At 41.0% G+C, this 21655-nt stretch overlaps 1 long non-coding RNA gene across 9 annotated transcripts in view; it reads left to right on the forward strand.

Moving 5' to 3' along the window:
- Positions 1 to 21655, forward strand: part of LOC137865500 (uncharacterized) — a 194111-nt gene that overhangs the window by 85743 nt on the left and 86713 nt on the right. For all 9 annotated transcript variants that reach the window (XR_011101937.1, XR_011101930.1, XR_011101935.1 and 6 more), the window contains one exon: positions 3312 to 3459. This is a non-coding gene — a long non-coding RNA (uncharacterized lncRNA). The remainder of the gene's footprint in view (positions 1 to 3311; positions 3460 to 21655) is intronic.

Below are 21655 nucleotides of genomic sequence, written 5' to 3' on the forward strand. Positions count from 1 at the left end.
TTTCTTAAATTTCTACACGACTTTTATTCAAGGGAGGATAATCTTCAGCTAACTTCTGTTGCAGTCACTGTTGAGAACACCGTGTTTGTTCTTACCTGCTTCCTTTGACACCTTAAATGTCAAACAGCGAGTCCTGAAGCAGGTCAAGGGGGCAGCAATATTGGAATGAGGCTTTCGTGGGCATGGGGCAAGTGAGATAAAACCTACGGCGTGGGAGGTGTGGTGCTTCACATACATCTGTCACATGGTAAATACAGCCTGGCAATTTGGTTTATGTGTATTTACAATTGAAAAGACAATTATGCAGTTTTTCAGAAGGGCAAGAAGTATTATTTATATTTTTAACTTTATATTTATTTTACATTTTCATTCCCCTTGAAGAGAAAAAGCCTTTTTTTTTTTTTTTTTTTTTACTTAGTTAGTTAGAATAAGAGTGTCAGTTTCCTTTCTATGCCTGAGAAAACCCATTAAATGTTGGTTAGGGCAGCAGAGAGCAGTTCTTGTGGACTCCTGTGAGGTAGCTTTGTATCTGTCTGAGGTAAGGAGGAGCTGGGTGATGGAGTCAGGGCTCCTCCCGAAGCTCTGGGAGTTTGGGGAGTTCTCCCATGCGAGCTGATGGCAGAAACCTTGGTGTGGTGCTTACGGCAGTGGAATCGCATGACTACAAATAGAAATAAATATTTAAAAAAATGTATATTTTATAATATCTGTAATGTAAGCATAGATTACATGATGCATTGTATGATATGTAACGCGTTATACATCTGCATGCATATAAATGCATATAAAAATGGGGAATACATCTTCGTATGTATGTGCGTGTCTGCATATATGTACGTTCATTGATCTGCATACTGCTAACAAAATGAACATTATCATGAAGTGGGGTTGAGCAGAGGTTAGATTTCAGATAATCTGTGAAAGGAGTTAATTAATTGTGAATCGTTTCTCCTGGAAGTCCAAGGTGGAGAGCCCTGTGGTAACAAACGTCACCCAAGCAAATCAATGTTTCATTAGCATGTCTATGGGAGATGTCTGTTCTGCTTTGCACATAAAATGAAACAAGAGCTTTCATCTCCCTCTCCCTCTGCCTTTGAGAGGGAATAAGTGGCTTTGTTCATTAAACTCCAAACTTACACTGGTGTACGTCCCCCTGTGCTTTTTTCTTTTGCTCTAAAGCTCTCAATCAGTTTAAAAGGAGACAGCCTCCATTAAGAAGGTTCTGCCAGGTGGATGTTTATTTTTATAATGCATTTATTAACGTTTGCCGTATTTTTGGTGTAAAATAAAGGGAAATATTGCTGCGAGGACTGGAACGTTCTTTCCATATTTGTATGCATAATATATGCCTGTGGACTTCTGCAAGTTTCTGCAGAAAAGTCAGACTACTTGTAGCTGTGTTTTGCAGAGATGATTTAAGGCACAATTATATGCATCTTGTAGTTATTATACGCCAAACCTGAATTTTGGTAGTGTGATTTCCTACACTTTCCAAGATTAGTTGATAATTTCAAAGAGGAGGGCAGGGGGCAGCAATGTTTGTACAGGTCTGATGAAAATGTTCTTGAAATATGTCAGGTATGTTCCTAACGTGAGCAGGATATCGCAAGAAGGTGTGTGTGGGGGTGTTATGTCTCTGCTCAGCACACGCTTGTTTTGAAGCTTTTCCAAATGCAATTGATAACACGTTTGTTATAAATACTTGTTACACAACTTGCCCAGCTGATAGATTTTTAACAGCCTAACTCATCTCCTAGTTATTGGAGATGATGAAGCCATAAATATCAATAGCATTATTCATAGTTATCTTACCAAACAGATCCAGAGCAGCTAATTGTACAAAATTAAGACACATCATGTTTGCCTTACTTGCAGTAATGGTCTGTTTGGGCCCCTTTCTGCTTGCTTATCCAATAGCGAATCAAGTTATACCAGCAGGCATATGCTTCCTTAAAAAATACTGCTTTTGATATAGTGGGATTTGGCCTAATTTTAATCACTTAAGTAAACAGGATGTGACTCTGAGTAGCTTGCTATAATTCCTAGCAGCCATGTTATAAAAGAAACATTTCTTTTTTTTTTTTTTTTCTCCATTATTGTTGCGTGCTTCAGCTCATTAACCAGTAATCATTCTGGGTCCATTACCCAGATATTGATATTGTACGCGCTGTTGCCACTTGTCATGACTTTAAATTTTGCGTTACCTGTATATTTTTTTAAACCCCAGTTTCTGTATTCATGTTATTAATGAGATTCTTAGCTCTTTCTTAAATAAATTCCTAGCCCGCAGGCTCTCAAATGTAGGAATGTAACTCTAAAGCACCCTGGAAGATTAAAAAAGAGAAGGCAAAGAGAGGGAGTCCCAAATCTCATGTTTCTCAGGGTAAAACTCTATTATTTTTGAATCTATTGGTATGGCAATATTTTTCCTCTAACTTGAAGAAACATTAAATATCTGGTTTTGTCTTGCATGCCCGTTTGGTGCAACACATGCTCACTGTGCTTGTAAGGAAGATGAGTGCTGGAGATTGCTAAGAAAGGATTTTTCCTTCTTTTTCTTTATTCTGCTTCTGGGAAGCAAACAAATCCCAGCCCTAGCCAGTAATTTGGACAACACACAGATTTTTCATAGCGAGTTTTCAGATCAGGCCTTGCGTATTTCCAAAAGCAATTGCAAGAGAGCTTTCTTCTTCCAACTGCTGGGCTCCTTGAGCCTTTCTGCGCTAGGTTGCTTTTTAGATTTTCTCACCTGGACACAGGTAATGCCTTAGAAGCAGCCTGGAAAGGTGTTTCTCATGGGTGTGGAGGCACATTTGAAAGCAGTTGGCTGGAATGTCTTGGCGTTGGCTCTTTAAAGAGTGAGGAGCCTCTGATCTGCTTGTGTTTTGATGTCTGGTTTGGCTTGAAATTTTTGCAGCAACAAACAGGGAAATTGCCCTGTTTTGATGCTCTCTTCTGTAGTGTCATCTTCTCCTCTTAGATCACATGCGGTAGGAAATTGTGGGCAAGATCTTCAGCAAATTTGCCTAAATAGTTTTAAATTGGGTAATAGGGATCTCCACTCGATGATATTTGTGTTCTATTTACACGCAGTAATTTCACAGGCTGGTTTCCTGATTGCCTGTTTTCACTGGTTTTACATCAGTGTAACCACAGTTTGGAGTAGTTGCTCCTGATTTTGTATGAATGAGTTGGACTGCTTGGACTTCTTGACAAGAGGCTGCGGTTGAGCCTGTTTATGGTTCAGGAGCAATTCTTCCAGGGGAGTTTCCAGGCTGGGGAATAATAATGTTTGTTCCTGTCCCCAACAGGCACCAGCGACCTGATAATTAGATGGAGAATTGAAGATCTTTGACAGTGCTGCTAATCAACATCTCAGTGCTGGCTTTCTACTCTGCCTGACCAAAAAAAAGGACGTGTGCTTATCGACTGCAGGGGTGTCCGTGTGATTGTAACCGTGTAAGTTCACAAACAAGGACTGTAATTAACCATGACTGTATTATTGGATATGTGCATGTGTAATTAACAAAGCAGATATTTTTGTGTATGTGGCTCTACTAACTTGTTCATGAAAACTCCCCACTATTTTCATCAGAATATTAAGGTTAATTAAAATTAATTCTGTTTGTATTGACTGCCTTTTCACTTCTGCAAAGTTTGTGCAAATCAAATGTGTGGCTAGGGCCGCCTTCCCTATAAAATCCATAAAGTTTGCTTTCAGAGCTGGGGGAAAGAGGAATCAAAATTGCAGGCTGTTTGAAATTTAAATCAGAGCAATGCTGGTCAATAGCATCAAGGTTATAATGCCCTGCGAGATTCTGATTGGGCATTGCCAGGTGCATGCCGGGTGACAAGGACATTAAAGGCCAGTTGAATGGAATCTTAGGATTTATGTTCTTTCAGTTTGGATTGAATGCTGGGGTTCCTGGCTGAAAAATCATGGAAAGCCATGATCTCTTTTCATAAAGTAGAATTATATAGGTTCGTTTTTTGGATGATGTTCCGCCTGTGTAGAGGGAAAGCACGAGACCGCTGTTTGTACTCTGCTAATGCCAGAATTCCCCAGCTGAGATGAGAACTTTCTCATATTAACCACTGAACGAGTACGTAGCAAGATGCAGAGGTTGTCCTGAAGAGTTTGCAATCTTAGTAAATGGCACTGATGCACTACGTGAGAAGGGAATTGCATGCATGACTTGTGGTCATGTTGCGAGCTACAAACACTACAGTGGGCTCTCCCGAGAGCTGGCAGTAAACCCAGTATTCCTGACACCCTGCCTGCACTCCTTCCAGTGCTTTCCAGGCTTCTGTGTTTCTAGAAGATGATTAAGTGGGTTACAGGCTGAATAGACTGAGCTCTCTTTCGATCAATCAGTGAGAGCTCTCATTAATTTTAATCTGAAGTAAACGGCAGTATAGCAGTTTCTATGTTTTTGATAATATATTACATTACTTTTTGATGTTTCTATTTCTTTTTAAATCTAGGAAAGCCTAGGTTCCATTTTAGAACCTTTGACAGATACAGAGATTGAAGGGGATTATTGGACAAGGAGTAATGGCTTTAAAAGAGGGTAGATTTAGATTAAAGAATTTCTTCCTTATATCTGCTTGGAGGGTGGTGAGGCACTGGAACGGAATTCCCAGAGAAGCTGTGGATGTTCCATCCCTGGAGGTGTTCAAGGCCAGGTTGGATGGGGCTTTGTGTAACTTGGTCTGGTTGAAGATGTCCCTGCCCATGGCAAAGGGCTGGAACTAGATGATCTTTAAGGTCCCTTCCAACCCACACCATCCTATGATAGGAAATGGAAGGGGAGCTTGGAGAGTTTATCTGGGTGTTGCTCCTTAAATACTCAACTATTTCAGCTGTTAGGCATGTTGCTTGAACAGGTCCACAAGCTTGCCAGAGCCTTCAGGTGGATTTGGCGCTGCCTCTTCCTTACAGTGACCTCTTCATAAAGAGATTTTGAGCTACAGAAGCTGTGTTTGATTAGGCTGCAAACTAAGACAATCACAGAATGGGTTGGGTTGGAAGGGACCTTGATCACCTAATTCCAGCCCTTTGTCCTGGACAGAGATAGGTAAGAGTCTTTGTAACAGGGGAAAAAGTCAGATTAACAAATACGAATTGAGGTTAGAACGTAATATAACAAGGCTGACATTAAACACCTGTTTCCCCTCTCACGTGAATAGATCTTCTGTTTCAGGTTTGCTCGGATTTCAGCAGTTTGCTGACATTTTGGATGACGACAAAGTCATTGCACTCCTGCCTAAGTACCTAGGAAAATGATTTCCCTCTGAGGACCCCTGTGTCTTTCTCCTAGTTCCTCCTTGCTTTGTTGCTGTCCTACCTTGCCTGCAGGCTCCTGGCTGCTGGTAGGTCTCATTCTCTCCATCCCTCCCTCCCTGCGCTCCTTGAGTGGGACCCGTGCGGCATCGTCCCACGGAGCTCAGAGGGACCCACCTGGTCTGTGGGGACGAGCTGCCTGCCAGCTGCCCAGCCGGAAGGAGGGAGCCCTTTCAGAGGAACATTGCGTACAGTCAGGTGCAAATACCCCAAACTAATGCTGTCCAGCACATTTGCCACTTAACTTCTCAGTCTTTGAACCTCGTGATTAACGCATTGAGAGGATATAGGTGGTTCGCAGTTCTCGCAGCTGTTGTTGCAGACTGTCTGCAGGCTCAGGAGTACAAGGAGTACACTTCTATGTGGCCTTACTCTTGATTTATGTTCCTTTGGTTTATTCCCTAGGGAGGGAAATCTCTACAGGGTGTAAATCAGACTTTTTTTTTTTTTTTTTTTTTTTTTTTTGCAAGGCTCTGGCTCGTAATTCTTTCAAGTGTAAATCTGAACATAATTCTGCAACAAGATTGGGGTCTATAGCTAATCACGTAGCTACGGGCTTTATATCTCTGTAAAGCTTTAGGCCATTTCTGTAGAAATATACAGATCATCTTCCGAAGAATAAAATAGTAATGTCCTATATCATCCAGTTCATTTTTCCATAAGCCCTTGTAAAGGTGAACATATTTCGGTTTGTTTATATAACAGTTGTATCATTTAAAAAGTAGGAAAGTGAAATGTGGGGAGATTTTTTTTTTTTTTTCCCATTAGAGCTGAATTTTAATCTGCTTCCTTGACAAATGTACTTGATGCTGATGGTATTTTTCCATTCCTGTCTGCTCCCAGTAAGACTGAACTATATGCTTCTGTCTGTCTTGGCTCTGATAATGTTTTTGTACTAACATAACATAATGCCATACAATTAGAAATTATATGTTAGCTGTTAGTCATAGCCCAGTGAGTTTACATTAGACAAAAGAAATTAAATGGGAACCAGAGGAGACCTAGTAAGCGCAGTTTATGTTTTTTTTTTATATTCAGAAATATCACATTTCTATTGATGAGCATCATTTATGTCTGTATGGGGGAAACTAACTGTGCTACAGGCAAAAGAATTCGTGGTCATTTCTTCACATTCAGATCATGCACAGTTTGTAAATGCAAAGTTAAGATGGCTTTTCCTCTGTCTGGGAATTGATGAGTTGCTTTGAGAATTTTATTCACTCCCTGAAAGGAAATAGAATTATTTTCAGTTGTGATTCTCTGTAACACTAAATGATACCTTGTACATTGTTTTGTTCTGGGGAGGGAGAATTCAGACCCTACTGCTGCTCTCCACTCCCTGTGTGGGGTCCTGCTGGGGTCCTCAGGACTGGCTTTGCACAGTCAGACCAGCAATGCCCCTGGTCCACATCCTGCATCAGCTGGCAATGGTGCCTCTCACTGCAGAGGATTTGAGGGAACCTGGCGTACGGAGAGCTTCCCTGTTTCAGTGGAGACTGGCTTAGGTCCTTGAAAGAACAACTAAGTACGTTTGCCATATTTCAGGTACTTTCTCAGTCCTACTGTTTCTTGAGCCTTTTGGGACTTTTGGGATATTTGCTTCTAAATTCTTGCTTCATCCATCTGCTCTGAAGTGAAAATATTTGTAATGCACAGAGCTTGCGTGCTCTTACACTTCACTCAACTGCTCACCAACAGTTCTTGGTTACAGTTCTTGACGCTTTGCAGCATCCCTTCTGTTCCAGGCCTGACAATTCCTATCGCTTAGTTAATGTGGCTTCTTTGAAACATGAAACACCTGGAGGATTTCAAATAAAGGTCAACATAGAGCTCTCTTATGAGGCTTAAGCCACAGTATGCAACACCAGCAGTACTTGCTATTCCACTGTAGGAGGAGACAAACAGTGCAGTTCTGATGAGGTGGGTAAATAAACACCTGTGCAACTGAAAACTAATTAATTCACTTCAAACCATGCCACTCGACAGGAAACAAATCCAAGTCTCTAGACTTCAAGGCCGAGCACTAACACTTTAGCTGTCCCCTTTCCTTTTTCTGCTTCATTCTTCAGGGTTGTTCAAAGCAGTCCTGTTTTGATCTGCTTCTTCTGTATGTCTGTGCAGAACTGAGAAATGTGAGTTTTTTGGTAAAAAGGATAGCTTGTTGTGGGACCATATCATACTTCGTGGAATTAAAACCAAGTGCCAGTTTACTGCAAATGACACTATTTTAACATGTAGGTTGTGCTAAATCAGGCCTCCTGTTTTACATTTGTGGAAAGTTTCATTACAGTTTCTCCAGATGACTACCACAACTGTGAAATGTTTCTAGTAAGGGCTTTTTCTGCCTAGTGCTAAGTGCCCATCGTGGTGCCCATCCTCATTTTTGGAGGTGGCAAATCCACCTGTTAAGAGGATTTTTTTTGCTCAGCTTCCCTTAGTATTCTCTCTTTCTGGCCTGCAGTTGAATGAATTTCTCTATTTTATAGAATTTGTGTCTCCTTTGTACCTTCATGTCTTCACAATATCCTTGCCTGTGTAAGAAGTCTTGGAAGATTAGATTTCATTGATCATTAAGCATATTCGTGATGTCTTAAACTAAAATAAATTGTCCTGCCTTTTTGGCTGAGGTTTCCAAAGTTACCATGAAGCCTTAGATTAGATACAGCTGTTACAACAGAGCACCAAAACTGTTTGAATGATTTGGAGAATCTCTGTCCTTACATTTATCTTGTGTTTCTTTTTTTCTGTGATATTTGCGCAATATTAATTTGGATTGGTAGTAATTGCTGACAGAGCTTTCTTAGACTAGGAAGGTAAGAGTGAGAGAGAAATCTAGCTTGCTTTTTTTCTTTTTTTTTCTTTTTTCCCCTTCTTAATTTATTCCTGCCAGAGTAATTTTGCTGCTAAAACTTGTGTGGGTTTAGTCGTCTTGCTTCCAGACCTCATTGTGTGCTTTAGAAACACAAAGGTGACAGCCTTGCAGTGTCATTTAACCAGATTTTCCATGTCAAAAGGGGGAAAAGAAAATGAAGGGATGCTATAAGCACAGATGCTTTTCATTTCAGCTTTTACTGTTTTCATGTCCTAAAAGGTGTCCATGGGTTTGTATACAGTCACCTTTACCTTGGCGTGTGCTGGCAGGCTTGTGTGTCACTAAAAGAAGTTATTGTTGCATTATCTTTTTGCAATATGATGTATAGCTTCTTACTGCAGTATTACTGCTCCTGGATGTGTATTTATGTTCTGGTTTACATGTGTGTAGCTGTAGACATACCTACCAGCCTGGTTTGAAAGTGTTCAGACGTGTCCTTAGTGGACAGGTAAACAAGGAGGCACGTTCTTTGAAAGAGCAGCCCAGGACTGTGTGTGCGTAAGGTACAATTATACAGACGCATACATATCCATATGCCTTTACCCACGCAAATTATCTTTTCAACCCATCTTCTGATGAGATTCTCCCTTCTGAAGGAGTGGAAGAGGAAGCACAGAAAATAAATGGACAAAAGGGTGTTAGGCGTTTTTCTTAAGAGATGCCCTGAGAACTTGTCATGAAGCTCAGTGGGACTTTACATCAGTAAATCAGTGGGATTTAGAGCTAATGAATTGCAGCACTGCTGCGTAGGCTTCAGGTGGCTATAGTCATCAATTAAAGGATGATCTTTAGGACCTCTAATGAAAAGGTTTGAGCTAGGGGAGGACTTTGGAAGCTGATATTTGAATCTTGCAATGCTTCTGACTTCACTGTTGTCACGGAAAGTATATAGACTGGGGAGAACTGATCCTCTTGGCCATACTTGTTCTTGTTAGGCTCTGAAGCTTATAGTCTTACATATAAACACTTGCTCTCTGTGTCTCGGTCTTCTGAATTTATAACCACAAGTAAGCAAACAGCATCAATAGGACAGCTAAGACCAATTAGCCACAAAGCAGAATCACAGAGCAGCCATTCAGAAACATCAGACACTACAGTGGCATTTCTGAGATGTAGTTTGGAAAACCACTGTCAGAGTATCAAATGTTACTTGTTCTTGTAATAATTTTAATGGGGTGTTAGGTTGCTATTTTTAGGTATGTAGAACTCCTCCTTTTAAATGACAGCTTAATTTTTTCATAATATGAAAAATAAGAGAAGACAGAGAGAAAATCAAGCCTAAACTTAGGGTCATTAATAACATTTACTTGGTTGTTGTAGAACTACTTTTGGAAACCCTTTTAAAGGATGCCTTGAAAACTTCAATTTATTTCCTAAGAATTTAATTAAGATGGGTATAATTCTGTCCTAGAGTTAAGACTTCACAAAATAGGCTTCACCAGATCTATCTATACATAATTTATCTGTCTCTGATGTATTACAAAGGGTGTTGTAACTGATTTGTTGGAAAATGTATGCTTTGATCTTGCCTTGCTGTGTGCTCTAAGGAGGCTTATTTTTTGTGTGCCATCCTTATTGAAGGGTGTCCGTCAGCTGCTAGTTCAGTAACAGCAGCAGTCCTTGTGCAGTGTTGGATCGCAACATGAGACAGAAATATTAAGATGTGTGCCACTGACTTGCCATTAAATATCTGTTGAAGATTCACCCTGTATTTTCTGTGTAGTTTGGTTATGTATTTGGAGTAATATTCCTTGGTGCTCAGTATCTCAAAACATCTCTAATTCTTTGGAAGTACCTACAAATCCTTACACTTATTAAAATAGAACTAACAGATCCATGTGTATATCCAGAATGGATACACATATAGGGCTTTCTTTTTAGATTGGTGGTGTTGGAGGAGACCCAGGGAAAAACAAACTTGGTAAAGGGTTGATAAGACCTATGAATTAGGGCAAGACTATAAGAATTGTAGAAATCACAGAGTAGGTTCCCTATGCTGCCCATCTGACAGCGCAAGAGATTTCTCAAAATCCTGTTCTGTAACTCTAGTACTTTTAGTTCCCATATTCTGTGCAGGGAGATGGGCAATTTGAAATCCCTGCTCGTTACTGAATTGTTTGTTTGTAGTAGGTGAATTTTGAATGGCTCATCGGGGTGTTGGAGAAATATTTACATCATTCTTATACTTGTGTTGTAGGTAGCCACCAGGACGTCCTGGTCCTTTTCTTCCCTCTATTCTCAAGTAGGTGTGTAAGATCAGCAGTCAGTTTGTTCTTTTAGTAAAGGGGGAACAGGGAATGACACAGAAGCCTTCACTTACTGCCTTAGCTTTTGAAAATTGTTAGTTTTGTGAACACTGAAGTCATTAGGTGGTGGTATAGATCTTACTGAGTTGAACTGAATGCAAAATATTTTCATCTTAGAAAAAAGGTATACTTCAAAGGCCGTGGGGGGAAGAAAAACTTATTCTCCAATAGCTAGTGGTGTTACCAGTGCAGACTGATTAAGTCTATTGCTCATTAAGGCTGCCACCTGTAACCACAGGCCTTGTCCACTCTGTAAAGCATTTCCTGATTGCAGCTTCAAAGTTAGTATCAGAGGAAGAGGGCATACTTGTTATACCGTCAGTTTTAGGACTGCACAGACTGATTTTGTATGGATCTTCTCCAAAAAGGTATGGATTTCTCTCAGCTTTAGAGTTTTTATTTGAGAGATGTTTAGTTATTCATTTCACCAGCCCTTAAGTGGAGGGATACCTGCAGGTGAAGATGGCAGAAAAGCGTAACACAGCCCGGAGCTGCAGTGGGGCAGACAGAGAACAAATGGCTCTTCCTAATGGTAGGTATGGGGCTGCTCAGTTTGTCTTTCCATCTTCCCATACTGAAGAGTGAACAGATTTGAGCCCACCTTTTAACTTCATCAGAGATTGAGTCCAGGTTTGGTTTCAGCTGTGGGTGAAGGTTCAGGTTTGTTTTTTTCTTCCAAAAATACGGTAATGGTCTGTTTCAGACTAAAAATTTCCTGTAAAATCTGAACTCCCGTCTTGACTCTTGACCTGAAGGAAATCCTTTGGGATCCACCACATCTTCCTTGCTTTTGTTCTTGTCTTCTCAAAATCTTCCTCACTTTTTGCATAATTTCAGTTTGGTAGGGCAGGAACAGGGTGTGCTTTTTCTGACCATGATGTGCTTAAGCAAATGCCAAAAAGGTACATGATTGCCTTGCTTTTTACCTCAATAATCAGTGCTTTTAACTGTTGAAGTTCTTCCTTTGTGACATGTAAGTTATTCACCTACCTCAACCGTAAGGAGCCTCGCAAATAAGATCACTCACGTTCTGATTTATATTATGTGTGAATGCGTGGATTCCGCAGTTTGATGGGTTGGTGAGATACTAGAAATGTCAGTTGTAGATTTTGTACCAGAACTGCTCATGTGCCAGCTAGGATTTTAGCACCCAGATTGTCTAATGACAAGTCTTTAGTGGGTAGTGACTGCAAATAGACTTGCTTGCCTTCATACCAGTGCATGTATTCTGTGACCCAAAATGCTCTCTGGGTCCCAGAGAAGCACAGGCGTGGTTGCTGCTGCTTTACAAGTTTTGTGTCTTTCACCGGAACACTGAACTGAATTCCTAGCCTGCTAGCAGGCAAATAAAAGCACAAACAAAACAACCCCTTCCCACACTTTTACGATGAATGAAAGTCTGCTGTGGATATGCTTTTAAGAGGAGGTATGAAAACAGGCTCCTGATCTGAGTGTTAAAAGGGCTTTATGCCTTAAGTGGCAAATGCCACTCCGACAAAGGATTAGTCAAACTTTGAAGGTCGAAGTGGGGTTCCGAAGCTCTGTCTGAAGCTCCTTTTTCCATCTGAAAAAGGGACCTTCAAAGGCAAATTTCAATACTTGACATGCAGCTTTTTCCCCTCTGTTTCAGCCTTGCAAACAACGAAACAACCAATGACAACAGAGTGAAGGAAGACAACAAAAGCATGTAAAACAGCTTGCGATCCCTTTCATTCACTGCTGAGCCGCTCCTCGGGGTGGGGGCTTTCTTCTGTTTTATTATAATTTTATTTCTTTTGCATATTTTTTGCTTTCTGCCAGTTAAGTACTCTTGTTTTCTACAGAGAGCAGCTTGAAAGTAGGATATTTGATACGGGAGCCTCTGCAGACCTGTATATATTAACAGCTGAGACTTTCAGCAGTGCTCTGTGTTCAGCAGGCTGAATTTTCTCCCCTGCCCGTGCAGCTGCTACACAGAAATAACCGAACCAGTTGGGTGTAGTTTCTCTTTGCGTAATGGGAACACGAGAAAGAACCAGTAACGGGTGAAGTGGAATTGCCAAATTATTTAGAAATCTTTTCTGGCTCTGATTTCTTTGCAGGTTGAATATTTCTAGACACGCAGCCAACGCTGCTACGCTGCTGGCCAAGAACATGTCAGATTTCACTAGCTAAGCAATGCGGGGTATGGTCAGTACTTGGTTGGGAGACCTCCAAGGAAAACTCAGGTGCTGTAGGATGTGGTAATTACTAATTCAGTAAATAGACTTCTCAGAGTCAGTGCAGCATCTGTGTCCTATCTAGAAGGATGTTGGAGGAAAAAGCACTAGGTAGATGTTGGCAGGACACATTATGATCCCATTAAACATTTTCAAATTATATATTCTGTATCAAAATGACATCGAGACCTTTTTGCATTTGTTTCCCACCACCCCCAAAAAAAAAGATTCCTCTGTGATCAGAGGTCGCACAGGCTGAGCTGTTCTCCTTGGGTTGCCTTCAAGGGACGCAAGTTCAAATTGCCTTGCTGGCATTCTTCCTTGTCCAAGGTGTGGGCCATAAGGGCACAGGTCACTGTTTCTTTCTCACTTTTACCAGTAATTTTTATCTTGAGTAAGGAATTAGAATATAGGACTGGAAAAAATTAAATATTTTCAGCTGGTGTCTCGGTGTAGGAGCTTTTCCAATGAAGAGAAAATGAGGTCAGTATTCAGAACCACACTAAGATGTGACTTGATTCTGGGACCTGGGCTTCTATTTTTTGGAGTGTTTTTCAGTATTTAAACCCTTAACTTCTATAAGCTAATACTACTTGTCCTACCTTTTACTGTGCAGGGTTTCACTGTCAAACAGCTGACTTCTGCCTCGCTCCGGCCTCCCTAACCCCTCTGGAGAGCTAGGATTAGAATTCTCGAGGGTGAAAGTTCTATCTAGTGAATACTAAATAATAGTAAATACTATCTAGTGAATACTAAATAATAATACATACTAGTTTTCTGTGCATTTATAAAGGTGGTAAAAATTATTTATCTCCCTCCCTGGGGGGAAATTGCTATTGATGCCTGTTTATCCAGCTCCATAGCACAGAGCACTTTATTAAAAGATGTTTCAGATGTCTTTTAAAGTTTGAAATAGTTAACTTTACAGAGGCATTATGATGTAAAATCTAACGGTTTCAAGGTGAGAGGGTTTTACTTGAATTATATGGTGCAGAGCCTGAGAATTGGAGTTTACCTTGTGTAGCTAAATCAGGATGAATCCTAGTCTTCACGCTTCCCCCGTCCCCTCCCTGGGCCAGTTCATATATTTGAGAAATGTGCCTCCTTTTGCAATGTAGTCATAGACAACGTGATTTTGGATGTTTTAAAAAGGTAATGATGTCTCCTGAAAAATACCGAGAGATTAACATTTCTGCTTTGATGTAATCCATTTTGGGCATTTTCTTATGCTGTAACTAGTGCAGCTTGGCAGAAAAAAAAAAACAAACACAAAAACAACAATGAAAGTTCCCTGATAGCTGGTCTTTGTTCGATGCGCTCTTTGAAATTGTTCAGTAAACTGCAATGCTAGGCAGAAGTTGTCCCCGCTGCTGACCGGCCTTTAACAGTTTTCAGCTGTTACATATCTGAAATCAGGAGAGATTTCCTCATCTTGACCGGGACAAATAAGTAACTTGGTAATAGAAGTCAAAGTCCTGACAAAAATACGAGTGCATAAAGGGAGAGGGAGAAACGGTTAAGAAAAAAAAGGAGAGAGAGAGATGGTTAAGAAAAATGTAAATTTTCCTGCTGATTTTCAAAATCACATAGTATGTAGTACAAGCTGTTGATACTAAGTAAATATTTATTGCCTTTCTTGTTGATACATTTTTCTTTCATTTTTTTTCTCCAATCAAAGTTGCTCAGGAAGTTTTGTGAATCAGAAATGGACTACTAGGATATGCTGAAGTGAATTTTTGGCCGTGACCATTTACCTGTTTCAGCCTTGAATTATGTGCATCCAAGGTTATTTGTTTTTATTTTAAACTAAAAATAGGTAGAGTCCAATTTCTGTGGGTACAAAGGTCCACGTTCCAAATAAAGAAAAGCAAGCTCTTCCTTGCTGACATGGATTTGGTGCCAAGTAGGCTGAGAGAACAACTGGGCTTCCTCTGTATATGATGGTCTTCAGTAGAGTCTTCCTTCCACGGTGGTAGCTGTCTCTGGTAATGGTGTTACGGGATGGGGAAGTGAGTGCTGTTTGCATCAGTATGAGTCTGTATCTAGCTCTAATAAGCTCAAACCATAGAATTTCTTCAACATCCCTGCAGATGGTTACCCTTTGGATCTGCATAACGTTTTTAACTTCCATAACTTCTTGGCTTTTTTTGGCTGTTTTCACACTCATAAGCCACTGCTGATTTTGATGAAAAATCAGGTTTTAGATTTCCTGCTTTTCCAGCAAGTGCTTTTTAAAATATTCCCTTCTGCAGTTTGGCTTCTCATGATGTGTGGTATAGAAATGGCCGCATAAGATGAGCGTTACTCTTCCTGCTCCACAATAAGATGTTTGAAATGTATATTTTCCTTCCTGTCTTGAACAACTGTTTCTCTTTTATATAAATATGTGTAAATTTGGCTTCTGGGGGCATTCTGTAGGTGTCAAAGGCTTTGTGCTTTGTGTGGCTGACACAAGAAAGATAAAGTATTATGAATGCCAGTGGAATATTCAGGTAAGTAGCTGAAGTGAAGTGATGTTTGTTGATAAAAGCCACTTCTGTTTTCTTCAAGGCCTGTTCAGAGATCCCTAGCAGTAAGGATTTCAGCAGTGGAACTGATTTGCACAACAAAATACCCAGGGAAGTTTAGAGCTCATCTGTTTTATATCTCCTGCTTGTGGAATGGGCAAAGAACCTCAGTCTCTGAAGCCCTCCATGCTGTTCCAGCACGTTGCCTCTGAGATGTTTCTGCAGTCTTCCCCCTTAGCCCTGTGTATCCTCTGTGCATGAATAAAATAAATCCTTAATGATATAGGTTGCCTTCTTGGATCAGTTCTTTAGGTAGTTTGAGTGGGCTTTCGATCCCCGTAGTCACTTTATTGAATCACAACAGGATCTTGCTGGGATGGCCTCCAAGCTGATCCTTTGAAAGACGAAATGTAGGCACTCATCAGCCATTCCACTGCTTTCTCCTGTTTCTGCCTTCAACCTTAGGCAGGAAGCTGTTTGGCTTCATATTTCTACTCCTAACATATCTCCAGCTTTTTATCCTTCATCAGAAATAAATGAATAATGTAGTGGAAGGGACATGGCCTATGAAAATCCTTACTTCTTTTTTTTCTTTTGTTAGGGTATGCTCATGTAACTTTGGAGTCTAAAAATGGTTGTATGTGTATATATAAAAAATTATATATATATAAAAAAATAAGGGGTGGTGGAATTTTTTTCTGCCTAACACCTGGACCTACCCAGAGGGATTTCCTGTCATTTGCAGCCTTTGAGGTTGGCCGTGGTTGGTTGCTTGGTTTTGTTTTGCTTTGAATCAGAGCCACACCATTCGGACACGTGTGTCACGAGTCCCAGGAGCTCTGCCTCCCTGGTGCCTTGGTATCTGTTAAAACATCAACTGAATTCTGTGCTGCCCTGTTGGGGTGATGTGTTTGAGGTGGGGAACCATAAGTTACCTCGTGTGGAGGGATGGGAATGCCAGGAATTCCTGGCTGGGCTTCCACTGGAGCTCCAGGTCTCCACACGGACGTCTCCATCTCTGCTCCAGCCTCGTCCTCGCATCGCTCCCATCACTGAGCGCATGCTGCTGCCTCTGCTGGGAGTGCAACAACAAAGCTCTTAAGAATACCCGGGCAGCCAAAAATAATAACAATAAAAATAAAGACATTATTAAAGCCAGATACAACTGATCTGAAGTCACAGCGAGTGTAACATGACTCAGTCAAATCCCCAGGACAGTTGGAGACAGAAAGGAAAGGAGAGAGGAAAATCTCTATCTGTTTAAAGTTCTGGGCCCCAAACTCCTTACAAGTCGGCTTTGATAATTCATCAGACAACCACAAAAAAGAATGCCTCCCCCGCTCCAGATGCAACTGTGTCTTGTCCCAGCCTCTTTTTCCACAGCCTGTGAATCTCGCCACATCAAGGGGGAGAGAAAATACATTTAAAAGTTCTCCTTATTTAGGTTGGGTAGGTTTGAAATATCCTCCGAAGGCAAACGTGCGTGTTACTGAAAGTGCGCGTATGTACACATGTAGAGCTGTACTTGGGAAAAGGGGAAAATTACTGGAAAAAGCAGCATTTTCAGTTCACACCCAATGCAATTAGAGGAAGAGGCAGCTGTAAGCCTTGTTATTGTGGCACTGCTGAGCTAATGAGAGGAAAAACCCACAAGCCTACACGGGAGAGTCAGGAGTGGCCCACAGCCTGTCTGTAGGCTGGGGTGGGGGCTGGCCCCCTCACCCTCCGGTGATCCTATATGCACCGGGGGAGTGCCTTGGAGCCCAGGCAGTGGTTCACAAAATAAATTCACTGGTTTAGGTGCATCCAGGTGTCAGTGGGACTCCTGCTGGAAGAGCAGATGGTTTGCAAGAAGAGGAAGGTTGAAGCACTCCTTGCAGTTCTCTGCTGTCGGGATGTTTTGTCATGTATCAGGTTTTCAGGCCTGTTGGTGCAGCAGAGGATTCAAAGGGGTCCCATAAAAGAAGTACTTCAGGAGTCGTTTGGGGAGAGCACAATTATGACATTGACTAATGGACTCGAAGCAAATGGTAGAGAAGGGGCCAATCAAGAAAACTTGGATCTGTTTTCGGTATCACACAGTGTGTGTGTTTTGTTCTTGGATTTTAGCTGGGGCCAACTCTGATATAAACAGATGGACTTCAAAGTAGTTGCTCTGAATAAAAGCTTACATGATATTTTAATGGTTCAAGTCTTTGGGGACTGTAAACCTAGACTGAAAAATCGCAGAAGGTATTTATTTTGTTTTTTGGGCCAGGCAGGGAGACAAGAAATAGATCTAATTCAATTACTTTTGTAGATATTTTGTTTTTCAGCATCCTAAAACTCTCAGATGCTTTTGTACTTCTTACAAGGAAAAATTACCTGTTTTTTTTTTTATTATTATTTATTTTTTTTAAGAGTGAAATGGTTACCTCATTTTTTTTTTTGATACTTTTGAAACTTTTTTTTTCAGGTAGTCTGATACTCCTCTTTTTTTTTCTCATTGTCATGAAATACAAAGGAATCCTATCTTGCTGATGGTTTTTATTCCTGACAGGTTTTTGTTGTTATCTTTTTTGACTTAATTTTATTGGTTTTGAAAAATAAGAATGTTTAGAAAGGTCTCGTGGCAAAAATGAAACATGACGAACAGAATATAAATTCAGAGGAGAATTTCAGTGTCTGCAGTGTCTAAGAGGGAGAGGGTTTCTGTTGCCCTGCCAGCTCCTTGCCTTATGAAATGTCTCCTGATTTTTTTTAATGTTTTTTTTAGGAAAGGTTAATGAGAATTTCATAGGCTGGTTATGACTGCAAGAAGTTAGCTCTTGGTAGTCCTGCAGCTCTGCTCCTAGCTGGAGTCAGGCAGTGCCAAACATGAATGGGATAAAGAGACTTGATTGCACTTTTGCAAGCCTAAAAAGACTTCTGAATGATCTTTTGAGGGATAAGAGGATCTTGTACTGGGTATATAGACCTCAGCTGTGGGTATCTCATGCCTTTTGAGTTTTTCAGCTTTGCAGAAAACCTGCTCATAACGTTCAAATCCCAAGATATTTCAGTGCCAGCACAGATGGACCAGTTTAAAAGTTATCCTGGGTTTCAAGAGTAAACCCTAAAGACGGTATGTGAAATCCTTGTTCTGATAAACAACAAATTGTGTGATTTGCCCAGCCTCTGTCCTCTAAGACATAAGTTGGGGCATAGTCTGAAGGGTTTCCTCTGTTTGTGAATCTAACCCAACGAGGCTTGGCTGCCAGATTCAGTAAGATTTGGGCACTTCATTTATCAGTGCCTGTTACATGAGTTCCAGACAGGCAGCATGTTACTTGACTAACACCACAGACAGTACGACCACAGGCTTTCAAAATATATTTGATGTCCCTAACAGAGCTCTGCGAGCTCTGTACTGTATGCCCAGACTATATACATAAGTTTTAATTTAGGAAGGCCACTACTTGCAGTTGTGTCAATATTACTTTAAAAAGCGTTTGGGTGGAGGTGGGGGGAGTTGAGAGAGCAATTTTGGACCAAATTCCTGGGAACCAGTATGTCAATATAAAAGTCAAATCTTATATCAAGGGTTACATATAAAATGGAAGAACAGTGGTCTGAAGATTTTTTTTTTTTTTTTTGTGTGTGTGAAACGTTAGCTAGCACAGACAAATACCTGTCCTCACCCAGCTTTTTCTTGCCTTCAATGCTGTCAAATCTGAACACCTGATAACTGACATGACTTACATCTGTCACGTGCATTTAACTTTCTACTTCTCTAGTGGATCAATATGCTTTATTTTTAAATGTATATGCTGCTGGTGCCCATGTTAGAAAAAGTTAGGCTTTTTCGTCTGCCCTTGGTGTGGAAGGCAGTGCGGCTGCGATGTCCGTGGCTGTTGCATTTGTTCCCTGGACACTGGGAAAGCTGAGTCCAGCACGACACAGGATGTGTCCTGTGACCTAAGAGGAGCAGTCACCAGCACCTCTCCTTGTTTTCTAGGTAATTTGAATTCAGATGGTTGTGTTTATGACATAAGGTGGTGTTTTTTCTTTTGTTTTAGTGCTTTCAGGCTCTACTAAGGCTCTTTTACATTAGATCAAGGATTTTCATAGGCAGTGAAAGGAGTTGTAAGCTCTGCTTAAAGGGACCCTTTATCAGGGAGTGTAGTGTTAGGACAAGGGGTAAGGGCTTTCAACTGAAAGAGGGGTGATTTAGATTAGGTATAAAGAAGAAATTCTTTACTCTGAGAGTGCTGAGGCACTGGCACAGGCTGCCCAGAGAAGCTGTGGATGCCCCATCGCTGGCGGTGTTTAAGGATGGGGCTTTGAGCAGCCTGGTCTGGTGGGAGGTGTTGCTGCCCATAGCAAGGGGCTTCAAATTAGATGATCTCCAAGGTCGCTTCCAACCCAAACCATTTTAGGATTTTATGATTTGTGTTATGCTGGTGTATATTGATATGCAACTGTCTTAGGCTACTTTGACCATTGCTGCCTACCTGTTAATTATTGCTGAAAAAATGTGTTGGCTAAAACAATTTATGCATGTCCAAAATGTCATACCTTGCCCCAGTGCAGCGATGCCCAGTGGGCTATAGAAATATCGGACTCAAATTTGCAGACGGTCGGTTACTTTCATGCGTGTGCCTTGTTCTCACCTGCGTTGTCTTGTGTGATAAATTCATGTGAGTTGTCAGGTGGGCTTGGGAGTTGGGTTTCATAAGTGTCTCAGTTTTATAAACCATTTATAACTGTAGATTTAACATTGAACTGAACTTCTCAATTTCTAAAATATGTTAATGAATCTGATGATAATGAATTTCTAGTTCATGTGCTCTGAAATTTAAACACCTGTTTGGAGCGATATCCAAACACAGAGCCATACTTCTGACCTTGGAGCTTCTTTTTGTGCTGAGATTCTTCCTTTCCCAAATGTCATCAGCTGTGATCTGTTAGGTACAACCAGCAGCTGTGCCTAGATGTGAGTGTTACAGGAATGGGTAACTCTCAGGAGGTGTTTCAGTCGTTTTTTTAGTCACCTGAATTGCTCTGAGAGATGTCTGTCCTGTATTTCTCATGAGCAAAACTCTGGCTGTGTCCTCCTTCTTCCTTGAATGGCAACAGAGACTAGAGGTGAAGCTTCATTTTGTGTGTTTGGTCCTGGTGCATCTAGGGCATTTTCAGAGCGCTGAATTGGCGTGTGAGCCTGTAACCAAAATCTTTCATTGAGGAAACAAGAGAGAGATATGAGGGCACCAAGGTGGTGTTCGCCTGAACCTACCAAAGTTTAAGATTTAATTGGAAGGATATTGTTGGACTGTTGCAACATATTGCTTTTCCATATTTCCATATGTGATCCTAGCTTGGGGTCATTTGAGAGCAGTCCAAGTGATGACTTCAGCAAGTATCTTAAATAAATTAGGATCAGGCAGTGACGGAAGAATTCTGGTTGTGGTTGGTCTGTCTTTTGGAAACTAGAGCATATTAGCGGAAACCAACAACAAATTTAGTATCATGAATCTATTGGGAAAGGAGAAAAACTTCCACATTGCAGCATCTCCTGCCTCAAAGTCAAGGATGTGAAATATCTCCGTTGGCCACCACATCATGAAGGACGATTTATTGCATCTGTTTAAAAACAATTCTGTATTCTCCGGGGGCTCTGTCCTTCACTAGCAAAGCTTCGGACTCAATGATCTAATAGATCTTTTTCCATCTCTAACTTTTGTGGCTTGCCATATGTAGAGATAAACATCCTTCTTTCCGATCAGCGTTGACGGACAGACTTTCAGGCATGGAAACATTATTGTGTTGGGGGTAGGGGGAAGGGAGGTAAGGCCATTTGCTGAGTGTTTTTGTCTGCAGGGCATGGGATTATTGGAAAATGATAAATAGCTGGGCAGGCAAAGGAAATATGAAAACCCTTTCGCAGAACGGAGCTGCCCAAGATTTCTGTTCATATTGCAGTGACCAGAAGAAATTTACATTGGAAAAACCCTCTTGCCTCCAGGGCTGAATGTTATGAACCTTCAAAGTGATTCTTTAGAAGAAAAGGGGTTGGGAATGAAAGGAGTGGGAGTGTTTGCCATGCTGTTTCTCCGGAGCAGGGGTCACTGCAGAATAACATTCATCATCTTGTTGGTGCCGTTCTGAGAATGGGAACAAGGTGGGAGAGATAAAAGCAAGGTTGAACTGCAGTCTGGCATTTGCTGCTTGTTCTCCAGTCCCATGGGAGCTGCGGATGGACCAAGTCCAGGCTTTTTTCTTCTGGATTTCATTCAAGGGTTGCTCAGCTGGCCTGTGGACTGGGTGTCTTTACTGTAATAACTTGTTTTTCCCTTGACTTGCTTGGACTTCGGCCTTCTATTGAAATGTATTAGTCACAGGAGTATGTATAATGAACAAAATCTTTTGCTGTTGTAAGTAAGCACGGATCTATAATACTTGAAGGTTGT

The sequence above is a fragment of the Anas acuta genome, chromosome 16 (assembly GCF_963932015.1).
Source record: "Anas acuta chromosome 16, bAnaAcu1.1, whole genome shotgun sequence".
Lineage (NCBI taxonomy): Eukaryota > Metazoa > Chordata > Aves > Anseriformes > Anatidae > Anas > Anas acuta.